General features: G+C 30.7%; 1 long non-coding RNA gene across 1 annotated transcript; it reads left to right on the top strand.

Moving 5' to 3' along the window:
* Nucleotides 1-1,629: 1,629 nt before the first annotated feature.
* On the top strand, nucleotides 1,630-15,988 carry LOC145270572 (uncharacterized). The gene is made up of 3 exons (XR_013865451.1): nucleotides 1,630-1,716; nucleotides 4,467-4,557; nucleotides 14,946-15,988. It is a non-coding gene; the product is annotated as an uncharacterized LOC145270572 (long non-coding RNA).
* Nucleotides 15,989-16,218: the final 230 nt, after the last annotated feature.

The raw sequence follows: 16,218 nt of genomic DNA, 5'->3' as shown, positions 1-16,218 counted from the left end.
CAATGGTATAGCTGAGAGAAGCCATCGCAGCATCAAAACAATTGCAGCCAGGAAGCAGTGCACCATCGCAGAAGCTGTGTACTGGTATAATCTCATGCCAAAGGATGGCGTTTCTCCAGGAACGGCGCCTGCAAATGCAATCTATCAGTACCGTGTCCGAGAAAAAGGAATCCACCCCGATACAACTGTGGCCACTGAGATAGAACGGAATCGATATGCCAAAGGGGATGCTGTCTGGGTGAAGCCGCCAGGAAACCGATGTACTGACAAGTATAAACGAGGCACAGTGACCGATGTGGTGAGTCAGCAGTGTGTCCAGGCTACCCCGTCACGTTAGGGACCTACGGCCGGCGACACATGTACCACCTCCAGTGGATGATGAGAGTGATTCTGACTCTGAGACGAGTGGGCCATCGCTTTGGTTTGCACCATCCCTATCAAGCAGTGACTCTGATATCAGTAACCTCCACGGAGATGAAGCCTTCCCCGACCATTAGGCGGTGGATGAGAGCACACGCGAAGACGAGAGCAGCAGTCAGCACTGTCCCCCTTCATAGAAGCACCCGACGGCGGCGATCACCACCCCCCTGTCGTCTCTATGATCATGAGATCAGGGGGGAGTGTGGAGAAAGAAGTGGCTTCCCGTTAAAGAGGCTGCACGTTTGTGCCTGCAGAGCACAAACTAAGAATCAAGATGGCGCCCGCATGCATTTATGTGGAAAAGAGTCTCGGGGAATCTCGGAGAATCTCGTACCCTGATTCCATAAATAAGGAGGAAAGGAAAGCGGGAAGAGAGACGATTTTTAGTCACTAAAGCGAACGGACGTGTGTAAAAGAAGAGGTAGAAGAAAAGAGTGTGGTAAACGAAACAAACAACGACTCGGTTGAAAGTAGAGTTGTAACGAACACTATTTAAATATATTTTTATTTTACATAATGGGGTAATTCTGTGGTGAATTTTGGAGGTGCGTAAAGAGGCTCCATTGCAAAAAAGAAAAAAAAAGAAAGCTAGAAAATAGCTATAATCAATTTAGACATCTTAAATTAAAGAAGTGGGAGAAATCAAATGAAATAAACGAACAAACCCGGAAGATAATCTAACAATTGGAGCAAATTTAAATTTGTAAAATAGATTTGTTTCTATTTTAAACTTTCAAAAAATAATCGAAAAGACAAAATATTTGTTAAAAGACCAATTTTATTTATTTGAATTATGACGTTTAGAGGCATTCTGGACAAGGATTCTGACATTCCGATTAAAATCAATTCATTTAATAATTAATATCAAATCAATATTTATGTAAAATAAGAGAGAGGGGACCCAAGAAAATTTGAGTTAAGTAAAAAAAAAAAAAATCAAAACTATGTTTTTAGGCTAAACTGCTTTTTAAAAAGCAAATCTTAGCAAAATCTGGCCACAAAAGGGCAAATATCTGACATTCCGATAAAAATACATTTTTTAAAAAATCAGAATTTTTTCATTTTTTTTATTATCTTTTAAAATATTAAAATATTGCAGTAAATAAAAAAATAATACTTTTACTTGTAATATTAAGCAAAAACATCGCATCCATCAAAAAATATTTCATTAAAATTTTCCTCTTTTTAAATTTTCTGCGAACTAGTTCCCCCGTCGTCATTTTGTAAACTTGAAATTCGTCACGAACATGACTGATTTTTCGATTAACGAACAACATATGAGTTTCTTTCTACACAGTAAGCATTTTATTATTTTTTTTTCTTTAAATTATATTTGATGATTCGTTAAATTACATTTTCATCGATTTTATTTCAATTGATTTCATCAAATTTATTTTCTTAAAGATTAATTTATTTTATTGAAGTTTATTACGTACGACACTAATTTTCGACACCCATAACAAAAAATACAAGTAAATACTAGTAAAATGGAATTAATTCATCGTAATTTTTACTCTATATCGAAGAGGAAGGATCAGGGTTTAAATTATTTTACACTGAATAAAATGGACGAAATTTGATATGAACTTCACAAAATAACAACAACAAAAAAAAAAAAGAGAAATTAAAATGGCGTCGCAGATATATAAAGAACAGGTCTTATAAAACATCAAAAATGTAAGGGAAAAAAATTTACCTGGCACTTTTGCTAGGAGCAAAGTGTAGTATTTGTTCCGGCAGATGTTGCACTTTGTGACCATTGCCCTTGTGGCAATTGGTTATTGGTACATGTAGGGGTAGGGGCAACCCTATATGTGCCATCCCCTTCCCCTCCCTCCCCCTTCACCTCACATAAAAACCGACCTTGTGTCATATTTTGCTTACGTGGAGAAGCAAATAAATACCTACTACAAATATATATTATATTTTAAAAAGGTTTTATTCAATCATTATTCAAGTGAAATATAGCAGTAAAAGTCTTTATTTGGGCTTGGAATATTATGAAAAAGACATAAAGATATGTATATCCAGAAACAAAAAAATATTTTAACCCGGCCACACCTGAAATAATTACATTCCAGTTTGATGTGGAACCCGTTAACTGACAGAATATCCTTTAATATTTATTTTCAATATCGTAAATTGTAGCCCAACAGAAGTAATATTTAAATTATTTTTTATTAAATTCCTCTTTATTCTAAGAAATATCAATTTTTAATTCCTAAAACTAATTTTGATAGGCACCGCCAAAACTGGGGGGGGGGCAGGTCAGTACTTTTTGACGGACCGTCTTTTTAAAAATCTACCAAAAATCAGGTAATTATCCGATCAATACGAAATTTTCAGCGATTATTAGGAGAAGAATGAACTTTATAACAGTGTACTTATTTTTCATAAACGATATTTATATATATATTTTTTTTGCTTACAAAACCCCCCTTGTTTTGAAGTGGGAACAAATATGCTTAAAATAATCATCTGAAACTGAACAAAACATATTCCGTGTTGTAAGGGACAGAATTATAGATTTTAAAAAAAAATTGTTTGCATACCTTATTTTGACGTCTGAATATCAGAACTTCGATTGTGTTTAATTATCCCGCTTTTGAGTTTTGAAGTGTGAAATTCGGTGAATATGTTAAGTAAAATAATTAATTTAAGTTATTTAAAAACAATTTGCGCTTGAGCCATTTTTTTTTCAGAAATTTTCAGCACATCAGGGATTTTCGGGTGTGCTGAAAACGAATATCACATTTTCATGATATTGCAAACATACTTTTCTGCATGTTTCATCCAGTAATATACGCTTTTCGGAAACTTGAATTTCAAATCATACACTTTTCGGAAACTTAAATTTATATCATACACTTTTCCGAAACTTCTTTTAAATTTATATCCATCGATTCCTGAAACTGTATTTTTCTGAAACCTAACGACTTCCAATTTCTGAGAAAAAAAAATGGCTCAAGCGCAAATTGTTTTTAAATAAATGTTATCAAAGTCAAGATAAGTTACTTTTCTACCTAACTGGATATGTTTTTAGTGTTTTTATTTAATGTAACATGTTTATTCAGCTCGAAAAACATACAATGTTTATCGATGTATTGGAAAATTAAGAATGGCGACCGACTCTCTCTTTAACACGGTAAGTTTGGGAAAAGGAGTTGAAAATAAAAAATATGCAAAATACTGTTAAAAACCCACTGAATACATGTCAACCTATGTCACGGAAACATATATTGAGCGAGTTTTTAACCGTATTTTGTCTAGTTTTTTATTTATAATTCCTTTTCCCAAACTTACCGTGTCAAATCGTATTTCCAAGTTTAATTAAAGTTTTATGGTGTATTTTTTATATTCAATTGTAAGGTTAAAGCATAGAATAGTTACAAAACACCCTCTCCTCCCCATGTTAAGAATGGCTTTTTAAATAATAACGTTATTATTTACGTCCAGGTCACTCTCTGCACTAGTATCAAAACTTCTTAAAAATGTAAACTTAAAAAAATATTTACCGTTTTGACCACTTTATATGTTATCCCCCCTCCAAGAAAAAAACTAAAAAGTATTTGTGCGCAATAAATATCTAAATTAAATGTAATGTTTACAAATACTTTCATTATGAGGACGGAACTTCTAAAAAATGTAAACAAAAAATGTCCGCAGAGACATGTAAACGCAAAATGTCCGCAGAGACATATGTCCGCAGAGACACGTGCTGAAAACGAGGCAAGCTCCTCCCCCAAAAATATGCGCGGACTATAATTTGAAAACGAGGCTTCTCTCTTCAAAGAAGAAGGGGGGTAGTAATTTTGGCCATCTTGAATTCTTACGACTCGTAAAAAGTTAATATTTGGTATGAAATAAAGAGCATTTAAAACTACTTAAAAACACTAATAAATGATTCAGGTTGGTTGCAAAGTAACTTTTATAGCTACTGTTAATATTTCTTTGTTGTATATTTTAATTTTTGACCACTTTTTCGAATCTATGTGTACAGTAATACAAACCCAAATTTTCCTCTTTTTAAAATTTCTGCGAACTAGTTCTCCCGTCGTCATTTTGTAAACTTGAAATTCGTCACGAACATGACTGATTTTTCGATGAACGAACAACATATCAGTTTCTTTCTACACAGTAAGTATTTTATTATTTGTTTTTTTTTCTTTAAATTATATTCGATGATTCGTTAAATTACATTTTTATCGATTTTATTTTAATTCATGTCATCAAATTTATTTTCTTAAAGATTAAGTTTGAAATTCATACCTACATTAATATCATTATTGTACTCACCTCTTTATTATGGCCGTATCTAAAGTTTTTATTATTATTATTTTTTTTATTTATTATTATTATTATTATTATTATTATTATTATTTGTTATGGGGGTTTGAAATTCATACCTACTGTAAGAAATTCTCTTACTCATTTTTGCCTTTGGCAGAATGAAAGAGACACACAGAAAAGCAACAAAGGCTCACCTTAAATTCCAAGAATAATTTATTTACAAGAAGGTAAAAATGAGTCCATATTGCAAAAGAGTGCCCTCTTCAGCTTCAGCCAAATGGCGGGTAGTTCATGCCTTGAAAGGTGAAGGTAGTTTTCTTCTTGTGGAAGATTCTGGTTGAATCGGCCGCTCGTAGAAATGGTTGAGGGTTCTCGAAATCCTTCCAGACTGGTCAATAAGAACAACGCACATTGTGATCGATGTTCATAAAATAGTATGACCCCCTGCGGGCAATGATAATGAAGTAATTAATCCATAGAACATTTTAGCCTCAGGCTTGTATCCGCATTTAAGTGAGCGGAGATAATAAATGGGATAGAACCCTGCCTTAGTTCATTAGGCACGGAGCGAGATAACACGCGTCAGCTTTGCTCGACGCAGAATTGAAATCTGTCTTAAGAAACACAATATTCCCGCCAATTCCTGAATCCTCCGCAGCAACTGAACAATGCAATATCATTGGTCGAAATAATCGCGTGATTGGAAAATCTAGCAGTTATCGCCCTTGCATTCTGAAATTTCTAACACACTGCCAAAGGAAGGAAGAGAAAGAAATGGATACTCATTTCTTTCTGTTTTATCGGGAAATTAAGGATTGTCGCCTATTTGGACAAGTTATTACAATGAAATTCTGTCCCAAAGGACTTAATATTAACACAATAATAGCAATTAAATTCAATGTGTGTCTGTTGTCAATCTGAACTTATAACGATCTCTCTATGGCAAACAGAGAATTTATTAGTAATAAAAGGTATGACTCTACTGATGAGTCTATAAAAGGAATATACAATTATTAACTTGGTGTTTGGTCCGCACAATCCGGACACACCCAATCTTCAACGGTAACTTGTTGGTCGACCCCAACACAACCAAATGGTACCACTCATTGCACGAGTCGCAACACACCATAGGTGTTGTTCCGTCGTTGGCGACTGAACATGTAGGGCAAAAGAAGGGGCCTCCTTCTTCCGCAAATTCTGCTAATGCAGGTTCAGGATTATGCTTTATCTCTAAAGGATAAATATTTTTTAAGGAATGAATTTGGACAACCCATCTTTCAGCACTGAGGCTGAACGAACCCTGTTGTCCTTTCCGACCAATAATTTTACTACTTTACCCAACCCCCAGAAGGGCCGGGACTTATTAGGAGCTTTGATAAGAACAATTTCACTCTCTGATATTTTAGAGGTTTCATTTTCTGTAATGTGGGCGTCTACTTCTCTTATTGAGAGCAAGTAGTCATTATGCCAAATACGTTTAAATTTACTGACAAATTCATCCCTCATTTCAAGGGAATGTAAGAGCGAATTTCTATTTGGAGGTTCTGGACAAGGGTCCTCTGAACCGCTAAGATTGATAAGCAGGCGGGAATGATATCCTGTCTGCAAAAAATGGTTGGGAGTCAACCCATCAAGGCCTCTATCAGAAGCTGAAATAAATGTTAGTAGCCTATCATTTATGGCCTTTTGAACATCTGAAAGGGTGGTTAGGAACTCGAAATAACCGACCCTCCTACCCAACAAGTTGGAAAGACACTGTTTCACAGTTTTAATTAATCTCTCCCATACTCCACCATGCCATGCAGAGTACAGGGGAATTGTAATGAACAATAGTAGTGGATTTGAAATGTTCTCTAAATTCATCAGACACAAATATGTCTGATAATATAATACCCGACGCTATGAAAGATTTAGCATTGTCAGAATACATATGAGTTGGTACACCAAATAAGTTGGTGAACCTAACGAAGCTAACAAGAAAGATCTTGCGCTCATGTCCGGTACCAATTCCAAGTGTATGGCACGTAAACTCATGCAAGTAAACAGTAGGATGTACATTTTGACATCCTCATTATTGTTTTTGACAAAAAAATGTCCAGTAAAATCCACCCCTACACATTTGAAGGGCCGGACAAAATTTACTCTATCAGAAGGCAGTTGAGACCCAGAGGGTGCTTAGTACGGTAGAGAATTAATTCTCTTACATATAACACAGTCACGGAGAACCGACTTCACCGCCTGTCTCCCTTGGGGGATCCAAAAACCCAATAACCTCACCTTGCTAAGGGTTGAATTTGCTCCCATATGACAACAATTCTGGTGAGCTTCAATAATGACCAATTTGGTCAGGTGGGTATTTTTTCCTAACAATATAGGAAATTTCACTTCATATGGAAAAACCTCGGAGTTCTGAATACGTCCTTGAGAAAGTCCATATCAGTCCCTCCCTATCTAGGAATAACCCAAGGCTGTAACTCTTGGGGGAGCAGCCCTATTAGAGGGTTGTTGCAAATAAGCAAGTTCTGTGGGAAACGCTTCCCTTTGTAAATGAGAGAAGAGCAACAATTTAGCTCTCTTGACGGTGTCAGTCTTTCGATGACGTAATTTATCACCGAATCTCACAACTTTTTCTAAGACATTAATAGCCTTAGTTAATGAGGAAAAATCAGATATTTTAATTGGCAAGTGATTCTTGTTAGAAGCAGTTTCATCCGAGAACATACATGTTACCATCTTCCTGTTAACATTGTTAAGACAAGGCAAGGGGGACGTGGACCAGCTGATTTCAACTTGATTAAGCCAGTCTGGTCCGCAGGTCCAAAATTTGAAAAATTGTTTGAACTTAGAGGCAGTAATACCTCTGGTTAAAAGATCAGCTGGATTATCCAACGAAGGAACATATCTAAATTTAGGGTTTATCCCATATTTAAGTTTAATGTTTTCAATGAACTTATTAATGTCAGACACGCGATTTTCTACAAATATATTTTTTTTCCCAGCCTTCCCATTCAAAATCCATGACAGGGCTACTTGTGCATCAGACACGACAAAAAAGGATTTGATGTTGATGGGCTCTAGAGCACCCAAAACTTGTGGAATAACTTTAAACGCTAGAAATATAGCTAATAATTCCAAAACAGGTAGTGATTTTCCCTTGATGGGTGCCACTTTTACCTTGGCGAATATCAAGGAACACTGAGCACCTTGTTTCGCATACACGGAAAACCCATAAGCATGCTTAGAAGCATCGCTAAAGCAAATAATTTCAACAGGGGATTCTGCTAGGAGAGTACATCTAGGAAATTCAAAGTCCCCTATACAATTCAGCTCGTTGGCATGTGCTTGCCACGTGGCCTTAACTTCTTCAGGGATATGATATCATTATTGTACTTACCTCTTTATTATGGTCGTATCTAAAGTTTTTATTTTATTATTATTATTATTATTTGTTATGGGGGTTTGAAATTCATACCTACATTAATATCATTATTGTACTCACCTCTTTATTATGATCATATCTAAATTTTTTTTTATTATTATTATTTGTTATGGGGGTTTGAAATTCATACCTACATTAATATCATTATTGTACTCACCTCTTTCTTATGGCCGTATCTAAATTTATTTTATTTTTTTATTGTTATTATTTGTTATGGGGTTGTAAATTCATACCTACATTAATATCATTATTGTATTCACTTTTTTATTATGGTAATATCTAAATTTTATTTTATTTTTTGAGAATTAAATCATGTAAACATGTATTAAAATTTTCAAAATGTGAGATGATATAATTGTTTCCACAGTCAAACAAACTCGCAGCTCACACAAATCATGAAAGCCAACCAAGCAGAAAACCTAGATTCGAGTTTCGCCCTCATTTGGACTCATCAGTTAAATACATCTGAACTCAGGCAAACCTGAATAAATTGCATGTCCTCTGCAACTTAAGCATCTGCACCACACACAATAAAGTCTATTAGCGAACACAGATGAAATCCTACTATGGAATATACCTACTTTGTTTCAAACAAGGTATGTAATCTTGCAACCACTGAGAACTAAGTGAATGTTTCGCAAGTAGGATTTTTACACTTGATATGATATTAGTCATGTAACAAAGTAAACAAGTGAGAAAATTAATATAAGAATTTTCGGATTTGAGAATTGCAATAAAAAAACTCTATTAGCTTGCACAGATCATAGTATTATAATTAAATATAATTATTTTTTACTCACCTTGCAGATCTGGGTTTTAAATCCCAAGTTCAGATCTGTTCAACTGATGATGGAAGAACTGGAATGTTTATCGCTTTATTGTCTTTATGTGTGAGCTGCAATGTTTGTGCAACAACGGCATTGACTATATTTTTTAGTGAAAAAATAACCTTGTTTTGAGGACTGGAAGTGATAAAGTACAAGACTTTTCATTGATTTAATCATTACTAAACTTACTGTAATTGTATTGGCTATCATCCTGGTCATTACATAGAAAAATAATTTGAAAAAATAATTATCGAAGCAACTGAACTCATGAAAAAGAATTTCAAAAACCACCTTGCAAATATACTCGATGAACCCAGTGAAAGAGAGAATCAAATAATTACAGTTAAAGAGACGGCTAGAATCTTAAAAAATAATAGCGGGTGAATGTTTGCTATTCATTAGGATGCCCCATTCCTAGCTTAAAGAAAATGATAAAAAAAATTGAACGAAAAATGGCTTTATAAAATACAGGTATTAACTTAAATTTTCTTGTCAAGAAAATTAAACTCGTTGTTGATTTAGTCATAGCTAATCGTCCATTGCTAAACCACATAATGTAAAGAAAAAGCAATATGCAACGGGAAGAAGGAAAAAGCAAACAAAAATAAATAAATTTGATTCGGCATCTTTTTCTCTTTAACTTATTACCATTTTTCCATTCTCCCCGATTCGACATCAGCTTTACAATTTTCTAGCTGCTGTTGTGGGGCCACTTGTCCATCTTTCCACGAAAGCGTTTTTTTTTCTGCTTAATTACCTGGTGGATGTAGACAGCTATTTCTCATCTTCGACTTTACCCATCCATCTTTTTAAACCACACGGTCTTCTCCCTACTTTTTTTTTCTTGAGCTGCTATGTTGTTTGGCTTTATATATATATATATATATATATATATATATATATATACGTTTCGAATATGTTTGAAGCCGAAATTACAATGTGAAATTATAAATTTAAATCATAAAAATAAATAAGAGATTATTTTATGAAATATATATATTTTAAATCTTTTATATTTTTTTCTGTTAATTTAAAGAAAATTGAAGAGTCAACTGTGGTGTTTTTATCATGTCAGATATGTTGAGTAGTTTTTATATCCATATTTGAAGCATTGACTGAAATTTTAAAATAAAATATTGTTGAATACGTTTGAAGTCAAAATTATTATTTCGTTTTTTTCATTAAAAATTTTCTTGCTGCCAGAACGCATTTATATTTCTACTCCACTACATGCAAACCATGGACAGCCATTCATCGTCTTTAAATTTACACATTGTGTCCTGCTTTTCCTTTTGTTGTAACAAAACCTGTACACACTTTTTAATCTGCATGTTTTTCTAGTATAGAATTTAACGTGATATGGGAACCGGTAATTACAAATAATAAATAATATATACAGTAATAAGTAAACAATTATATATATACACAGTAATATATATTAATAATAAGTAAACAATAATATATATACACAGTAATATATATTAATAAGTAAACAATAATATATACACAGTAATATATATGATTAAGTAAACAATATTATATATACACAGTAATATATATTAATAATAAGTAAACAATAATATATATACACAGTAATATATATTAATAATAAGTAAACAATATTATATATACACAGTAATATATATTAATAATAAGTAAACAATATTATATATACACAGTAATATATATTAATAATAAGTAAACAATATTATATATACACAGTAATATATATTAATAATAAGTAAACAATATTATATATACACAGTAATATATATTAATAATAAGTAAACAATATTATATATACACAGTAATATATATTAATAAGTAAACAATAATATATATACACAGTAATATATATTATTAATAAGTAAACAATAATATATATACACAGTAATATATATTATTAATAAGTAAACAATAATATATATACACAGTAATATATATTAATAATAATTAAACAATAATATATATATACACAGTAATATATATTAATAATAAGTAAACAATAATATATATACACAGTAATATATATTAATAATAAGTAAACAATATTATATATACACAGTAATATATATTAATAATAAGTAAACAATATTATATATACACAGTAATATATATTAATAATAAGTAAACAATATTATATATACACAGTAATATATATTATTAATAAGTAAACAATATTATATATATACAGTAATATATATTAATAATAAGTAAACAATAATATATATACACAGTAATATATATTAATAATAAGTAAACAATATTATATATACACAGTAATATATATTATTAATAAGTAAACAATAATATATATACACAGTAATATATATTAATAATAAGTAAACAATAATATATATACACAGTAATATATATTATTAATAAGTAAACAATAATATTTATACAGAGTAATATATATAAGTAATAATTAAAAAATAACATATATACACAGTAATATATATTATTAATAAGTAAAAAATAATATATATACACAGTAATATATCCAATAATAAGTAAACAATATTATATATACACAGTAATATATATTAATAATAAGTAAACAATAATATATATACACAGTAATATATATTAATAATAAGTAAACAATATTATATATACACAGTAATATATATTAATAATAAGTAAACAATAATATATATACACAGTAATATATATTAATAATAAGTAAACAATAATATATATACACAGTAATATATATTAATAATAAGTAAACAATAATATATATACACAGTAATATATATTAATAATACGTAAACAATAATATATATACACAGTAATATATATTAATAATAAGTAAACAATAATATATATACACAGTAATATATGTTAATAATAAGTAAACAATAATATATATACACAGTAATATATATTAATAAGTAAACAATAATATATATACACAGTAATATATATTAATAATAAGTAAACAATAATATATATACACAGTAATATATATTAATAATAATTAAACAATATTATATATACACAGTAATATATATTAATAATAAGTAAACAATAATATATATACACAGTAATATATATTAATAATAAGTAAACAATAATATATATACACAGTAATATATATTAATAATAAGTAAACAATAATATATATACACAGTAATATATATTAATAATAAGTAAACAATATTATATATACACAGTAATATATATTATTTATAAGTAAACAATAATATATATACACAGTAATATATATTAATAATAAGTAAACAATAATATATATACACAGTAATATATATTAATAATAAGTAAACAATAATATATATACACAGTAATATATATTAATAATAAGTAAACAATAATATATATACACAGTAATATATATTAATAATAAGTAAACAATAATATATATACACAGTAATATATGTTAATAATAAGTAAACAATAATATATATACACAGTAATATATATTAATAAGTAAACAATAATATATATACACAGTAATATATATTAATAATAAGTAAACAATAATATATATACACAGTAATATATATTAATAATAAGTAAACAATAATATATATACACAGTAATATATATTATTAATAAGTAAACAATAATATATATACACAGTAATATATATTAATAATAAAGAAACAATAATATATATACACAGTAATATATATTAATAATAAGTAAACAATAATATATATACACAGTAATATATATTAATAATAAGTAAACAATAATATATATGCACAGTAATATATATTAATAATAAGTAAACAATATTATATATATACACAGTAATATACAGGGTGTTTCAAAAGTCTTGGGAACATTACAAATGCGTATATCTCATGAACTATTCCAGGTAGAAAAATGAAACTGGTGTCATTTTAAAGCTTGCTTAATCAAGTTTTTAGTCATACTAATGATTTTCGTCTTATCTTTCCATGTGCAGTAATGGCGTTCTCTAAACAAGACGAGGCGTTTTGCGTCCTCTAATTTGCAAAGACTGAATCATGGACATGTGTTCAGCGTGCATTTCGCAGGAAATTTAAAAAAGAAGTCCCTGAAAGGAAACCCATTGTCAGATGGCATGCTAAATTTGTGAAAGATGGGTGTTTGTGCCCAAGTAAGCGAACAGGTCGCCCTTCAACTTCAGAAGATGCAGTTGAGCAAGTCCGGACAGCCTTTCAGCAGAGCCCCCGTAAATCAGATAGAAGAGCCAGCAGGGAACTTCAGCTTGCTCCAGCAACTGTCTGGCGTGTCTTAAGGAAACGACTGCAAATGGTACCTTACAAGCTCAAGTTGGTCCAAAAGTTGAAGGACACTGATAAGCCACTTCGCCGTGACTTTTGCATTGCAATGCAAGAGAAGTTGGAAGATAACGGCTTTGATGACCGGCTTGTTTTTAGCGATGAGGCGACCTTCCATCTGAATGGCAAAGTTAACAAGCATAGCACTTGCATATGGGGTACTGAGAATCCTCATGAAATTCTTGAGCACGAGCGAGATTCACCAAAAGTGAACGTGTTTTGTGCAATTTCCAAGAAAGGTGTCTATGGACCGTTCTTCTTTGAAGAGGCAACTATCACTGGTGAATCCTATCTCAACATGATGGAAGACTGGTTAATGGCTCAGTTGGAAGAAGCAGAATCTGATGACTTCATTTTTCAACAAGATGGTGCACCACCACACTGGAGACTTAGAGTAAGGCAGTTTCTTAACACAAGGCTGCCTGGTAGATGGATTGGGAGATCTGGGCGAGGTGATGACGTTCTCATGCCCTTGCCTCCTAGGTCTCCAGATCTTACCCCGTGTGACTTTTTCCTTTGGGGCTTTGTCAAGCAACAAGTCTATGTACCGCCCCTTCCAAGAGATATTGACGAACTAAAGGCTCGAATAACGGCAGTTGTGGGAACCATTGACGTCAAGATGCTGGAACGCGTTTGGCAGGAAATGGACTATCGACTAGATGTCTGCCGTGTGACTAATGGTGCTCATATTGAGCAAGTTTGAAGATTCCCCACAAAACTTGAAACTTTAACCTTTCCAATGGTACCAATTTCATTTTTTAACTCCTAATAGTTTTTGAGTTATTAAAAATCTTTATGTTCCCAAGACTTTTGAAACACCCTGTATATTAATAATAATTAAACAATAATATATATACACAGTAATATATATTAATAATAAGTAAACAATATTATATATACACAGTAATATATATTAATAAGTAAACAATAATATTTATACAGAGTAATATATATAAGTAATAATTAAAAAATAACATATATACACAGTAATATATATTAATAATAATTAAACAATATTATATATACACAGTAATATATATTAATAATAATTAAACAATATTCTATATACACGGTAATATATATTATTAATAAGTAAACAATAATATATATACACAGTAATATATATTATTAATAAGTAAAAAATAATATATATACACAGTAATATATATTAATAATAAGTAAACAATAATATATATACACAGTAATATATATTAATAATTAGTAAGAAATAGGTATATTCACAACTTAAAATAAAAAATAGGTCTAAAGACCCCCAAATCTATACAAGAATTTTCCACAAGGACCCCTGGTGTTATGGTTAGAGTACTTTAAGCATAAACCCAGAAAAATACATCTGCAAATTTCTTAGGTCTTCTATCCAGTCATGGATGAAAGAACGAGAGCATGCTTCCTTTGTGAGGTAAATAAAGGGGTCATATCAAAATTGTATTCAAATTCCCGAATTCGAGACAATTTGAACAAAAATCCTCGAGGTTGAAAGAATAAAAACATATTTAGGTCTACTCACGTATTGAGCACTTTTTCCCATGGTTTTTACCAAATATATCTCCTAATATTTATATTTTCATCAGATTTAACGGATGAAGATATTTTATTTTTGTTACAAATTAATCTGATTAAACAATATAATTTATACATGATTTTTTTTTTCAGATTTCAAGTGCAGAAACCAGATTGTCCATGCATCAATTTTGATGAATACGACGAAAAATCACTGTAGATGATTTGACTTTGTAATTAGATTTTTTTTTTTGGCTATAGTTGCACACACATCTCCTTGGTCGACGCTGTTGAATACATTTATGTATATACACCATATCGTGTGTATATATATTGCTTTTCAAGCTTGATGAGAAAAGGGCTAAATACTAAAATCGACAAATGAAAATAGTTTGAATTTAATTAAATTAAACGTTTTCTAAAATCAATAGTAATAAAAAAATTGATTTTAATAAATCTTTAAAAAATTCAAATATAAAAATCGTCATGATTGAAATTGTACTTATTTTAACATGATTTGTAAAAATAGACAAAGATTAAAGTCTCCTACTGATATTTGGAATAATTTCCGTTCTTTTATAAATGAAATCAAATAAAAATAAAATGTGGGCGATGCTGCATAAGTTCAGTTAAAAATATATGTCCGACAAAACTGGTTAAACTATAATTCATCTGAATTTTTTCCATAAGTATTTATAAAAATAGTCTAAGAAAATATGTTTACATACACTAGTGACAAGCCTTATTCATGTGAAATGCGTGGTCCCTCATTTTCACAGAAATCAGACATAAAAACATATATTCACACACACACTGGGGAAAAACCTTATTCCTCTGAAATTTGTGGTTCCACATTTGCCGAGAAATGCAATTTGGAAACTCATCATTCATGTGAAGTTTGTGCTTCAACATTTTCCAAGAAGTCCTCTTTACAAACTCATATGTTAAAACACACTGGTGAAAAGCCTTATTCATGTCAAGTGTGTGGTACAACATTTTTCCAAAAAATTCATTTAAAAACTCATATGTTCACACACACTGGTCAAAAGCCGCATGCCTGTGAAGTTTGTGGTTCAACATTTTCCTTGATATCCTATTTAAAAACGCATATGTTAAAACACACTGGTGAAAAGCCTTATTCATGTCAGGTGTGTGGCATAGCATTTTCTTATCAAACTTCCTTAAAAAAAACATATGTTCACACACACAGGTGAAAAGCCTCATTCATGTGAAGTTTGTGGTTCAGCATTTTCCCAGAAATCCGATTTAAAAACTCATATGTTTACACACACTGGGGAAAAGCCTCATTCATGTCAAGTATGTGGTACAGCATTTTCCCATAAGATTTCTTTAAAACGACATATGTTCACACACACTGGTGAAACCCCTCATTTTTGTGAAGTTTGTGGTTCAACATTTTCCCGGA

This window comes from Euprymna scolopes, chromosome 46 (genome assembly GCF_053919585.1).
Source record: "Euprymna scolopes isolate OS-2025 chromosome 46, ASM5391958v1, whole genome shotgun sequence".
In the NCBI taxonomy this organism is placed as follows: domain Eukaryota; kingdom Metazoa; phylum Mollusca; class Cephalopoda; order Sepiida; family Sepiolidae; genus Euprymna; species Euprymna scolopes.
The sequence above is the reverse complement of the archived record's forward strand: the minus strand, read 5'-3'. Positions and strand labels throughout refer to the sequence as shown.